This window comes from Sceloporus undulatus, chromosome 3 (genome assembly GCF_019175285.1).
Source record: "Sceloporus undulatus isolate JIND9_A2432 ecotype Alabama chromosome 3, SceUnd_v1.1, whole genome shotgun sequence".
Classification (NCBI taxonomy): Eukaryota; Metazoa; Chordata; class Lepidosauria; order Squamata; family Phrynosomatidae; genus Sceloporus; species Sceloporus undulatus.
Genome location: NC_056524.1, coordinates 267854117 through 267858806, shown reverse-complemented (window position 1 = coordinate 267858806; position 4690 = coordinate 267854117).

The following is a 4690-nucleotide window of genomic DNA, read 5'->3' as shown; positions in this document are numbered from 1 at the left end:
TATTATTATTATTATTATTATTATTATTATTATTATTATTATTATTATTATTCTACATATATCCTAATTATTATTATTTCTATGTAGATGCACCAGAGTGCTATCAAAGTGCTATCTTTCTGTAGTATAACACACATAATAACCACAACCAGATATTGCATAGGCATTTTTCAGGACTGCATTACTTGTATATTCCTGCAAGGCAGGGGTTGTATTCAAGATGTTGCGGAAAAACTCCTGACTGTATGAACTATTCAGCAATGGAATAGACTGCCTTATAGAATAGTGGAGTCTGGAATGCTGTAGTTGTGCATTCCTGAATGGCAGAGGGCTGAATTAGATGGCCCTTGGGGATCCCTTCCAACTCTCAGATTCTATGATTCTACAGTGTAGATGCACCCTCAGAATTCCATGGCCCTATCCTGTGGAATCCGGGATTTTTAGCTTGATAAGAGATTTATAGTTCTCTGCCATAAAGCTCTACTGCTACAGCTAGAAAGAGGGGAAAACTGGGATGAAGCCATGCTCCAGGGTGAAAAACCAGAGCAAAATAATGTCCATTTGCTTCTCGGTAATGCAGAAATTGCACATTATTTCACATTATTGCACCACCATATCAACAGCATGACACATGTGCAGGAATGCAGGGATGCACAGGTAGTTATGGGGCAGTCTGAGGCAGGCACACACAGTGAAATGCAGCCACTCGCACCATTGATTGCCATCCAGTGTTTTTCTTTTGTCAAATGTACAGATGCATGACTGTCCACTGCACCACTGACCCATCAACCCGTCACACACCCCATGAAGCAGAATTATGACAAACATGGTAAGTCACCAATAATGCAATGGGTGTAACAAAAATATACATCGATTGGCCAGTCCAGCATAGGCAATAGGGTGGAGGGGGGGCATGTTTGGTGAGCCTCCATGATTGTGGTTTGCCAGTGTGTCATTGGGTGCACCCAATGAACTGTACAGGTGGTGTATTGCTCTTGCGATTGTGTAGCTGATCATAAGGGGCATCCAATGGTATGGCAGCATGGCAGAATGGGGGAGGAAATGGGCAGTCACAGCCGGTGTGTTGTGAAATGGTGTGCATGCATGGGGGAGGCAAAAAAAGAACTGAGTGGTGCAACTTGACACTGCATGATGGGTACTCATCCTGTTGTGGAAACAGGCCATGCACACATCCAGGAAACCCCAGGAGTGACCCAGTTTTTCCTCTCCGTCTGCTAGGCCCCTATCCGAGAAGTCTATTTATCTCCCCAATCTACATTTTCCAGGATTCCATAGAATGGTGTCAGGGCAGTTAAAGTGGGATAGAACTGCTACAACTGTGGATATAACCTCAATTTCCAAGATTTCAAGACATCATATCTGTGCATCTGTTTTTTAAAAAAAGGAAAAAGAAAAAAATCCTTCTGTTCCAACTAATCTATGCTTAAGACAGTTTACAAATCAAAATGCAATATAGCGTGAAATTAAGCAGCAAGGCATAAAATAAGATTTTAAAATCGCTCCTTGTACCACTGTAAAATATATGGCCATAGCTGTTCATCAAGCTGCCAAAATACCTCCACAAAGCAAATGTTTTTGTCTGCTGTCTTAAGCCATAAAGAACCATTCTCCTGACAGATGCCTTTGGGGAGGGAATTCCAGAGCTCCTAGAGTTGTTCAAGGTTGGTGCACAACCAGAAATGTTACAAGGTTAGGTTATACCTGAATTTGGAAAAGGTACCTAAGAGCCCCAGCAAAGTGGTTTGAGTGTTGGACTATGACTCTGGAGACCAAGGTATGAATCCTTGCTCAGCCATGGAAACCCACTAGGTGACTTGGGCATGCCACACTCTTTCAGCATCATAGAAAGGCAAAGGCAGACCCCCTTGAAAAAATTCTGCTAAGAAAACCCTGTAATAGGGTTACACTAGGGTTGCCATAAGTCAGAACCCACTTGAAGGCACACAACAACAAAAATGGCAACAACAACAACAACAACATGCATGCATGGAATTGCCATGAGAAAATTTTCACCTGCTGGTGTCTTACACCTGTATAAGTTTCTCTATGGAAGCAGTTGGAGAAACTTGGTCTAATACAAAACATTCACAATCAATTGAAAATGTAGAGATGAGCCTATGGTGTCATTGTGAATGGATGTGCATTGTGCACGGGCACACTTAGTATTCTGGGAATACTAAGGAAATTCCACAAGTGGATTCCCAAATTAGCAGGAGAAGGAGGAAGATTCCTAGGAACTAAGAATAATGGTATTATAACAGTACTTCTCTATTGTGCTTTGAGCATAGAATCATAGAATCATAGAATTGGAAGAGACCACAAGGGCCATCAAGTCCAACCCCATTCTGCCATGCAAGAACCCTCCGTCAAAGCATGCCTGATAGATGGCCATTCAGCCTCTGCTTAAAGACCTCCAAGGAGGGAGACTCCACCACACTCCGAGGGAGTTTGTTCCACTATCGAACAGTCCTTAGTGTCAGGAAGTTTCTCCTAATGTTGAGGTGGAATCTCTTTTCCTGTAGCTTGCATCCATTGTTCCTGGTCCTGTTCCCTGGAGCAGTAGAAAACAAGCTTGCTCTCTCCTCAATATGGCATCTCTTCAAATATTTAAACAGGGCTATCATATCACCTGTTATCCTTTTCTTCTCCAGGCTAAACATACCCAGCTCCCTAAGTTGTTCCTCATAGGGCATGGTTTCCAGACCCTTCACCATTTTGGGTGCCCTCCTTTGGACATGCTCCAGTTTCTCAACACCCTTTTTGAATTGTGGTGCCCAGAACTGGACACAGTATATCATGTGGGATCTGACCAAAGCAGAATAGAGTGGCATTATTACTTCCCTTGATCTAGACACTATACTTTTATTGATGCAGCCTAAAATTGCATTGGCCTTTTTAGCTGCCGCATTGCACTGTTGTCTCATGTTCAACTAGTGGTCTGCTTGGACTCCTAGGTCACATGTAGTTTCATTCAGCCAGGTATCCCTGGAATCCTGTGTCCATTTCTGGGCACCACAACTCAAGAGGGATGTGAGCAAGCTGGAGCGTGTCCAGAGGAGGGCAACCAGAATGGAGAAAGGTCTGGAAGCCTTCAAGCCCTTTGAGGACAAGAAGGACTATGGAATTTTTCACACAAGGACCTATGTGCTTCCATCCTGAAAATGGTTAACATGGTAGCATCCCAGAAAAGCAAGCAAATTCGCTAATGATTGTCATGGACACAGCACAACAGGTGAAAATCACATTACAAATGCAAGAAAGTGTAAAAAAAAATTAAATTATACAAAGCAAACCTGGATTTTGCCATCTTATATAAGGGACACCATCTTATTATGCCATTGTATATAATGGGACATGAGCATCCACAGATTTTGATAACCACCGGGAGTCCTGGCTCCAAACCCCAGCGAATACCAAGCACCCGCTGTAAGAATAGTGGGGAAGGTCCTTAGTTTCATCCAGACCACAGCAACAGTAACATAAATGATAAGGGGGGTTACCTAACCAGCCATCCAGAATTGTGGAAAGTATTAGCTGAAACCTTACTAACATTGTTGTTGTTGTTGTTGTTGTATGTCTTAAATTCATTTTTGATTTATGGCAACCTTAAGGCAAACCAACCACAGGGTTTTCTTAGCATGTTTCTTCAGAGGGGGGTTGCCATTGCCATCCTCTGAGGCTGAGAGAGTATGACTTGTCCAAGGTCTCCCAATGGATTTCCATTCCCAAGTAGGGATTTGAACCCTGGTCTCTACCACTAGCCCTGATCTTAAACAAAACTTCAATTTTAAACAGATAGTCCTCTGGGACTGGCAGGTGTTTAAATAAATTACACAATGCAGGAAGATTTTAACGGAAGAGAGAGAGATGCAAAGACTTCTTGTAAGAACATATCATTAGCACGTAACTTAAATTCTTTCTTTGCTAATAAATTATCTTTCTGGGGAAAATAAGTTTCTGAAAAGCCAAATTTATGAACACATGTGATATTTCAATACTAAGATTTTTCCTGTGCAGAGCTAAGAGCCAGTTGTTCCCGAAAACATAGTTTTGCTAGGCAATTTTTTGGCATTCCTTTCAGTTTCAACCAGACGTTAAAGATAAGCAGACAGATCTTCCGAGCCAGGGTTGTGATCCTGTTTCCAACTACAAGGGGTGTATTTTGTATTTTGTAGTTCTTTGGACAGTTTTTAAAATTCTGTTATGGATACCATCCACATCTGCAGAAACTTGGAAGCCATAGTCCATATTTCACATCCGTACAACACCTGTGGCTGGAGTTTCTGCTTGATTAAATGCAAAATTGGGAAAAACCACCTGTATCCAACACTTAAAAACTGCCCTTGTGAGCTGCTCTGCCTTGAGTTTTGCAGCCCTGACATGTGGCTGCCATGAGCCAGAAGCAGCAAATAGGATGCTGTTGTTTGTTGCTGTGTGTCTTCAAGTCATTTCTGACTTATGACGACCCTAAGGTGAGCCTATCATGGGATTTTCCTTGCAAAGTTTTTTCAAAGGAGATTTGCCATTGTCATCCTCTGAGGCTGAGAGAGTGTGCTTGCTCAGGGTCACCTATGGGCTTACATGGTTGAGCTGGGATTCAAACCTTGCTCTCTAGAGTCAAAGTCCAAGCTATACCACATTGGCTTGTGTTGCTATAATGTTTATATAG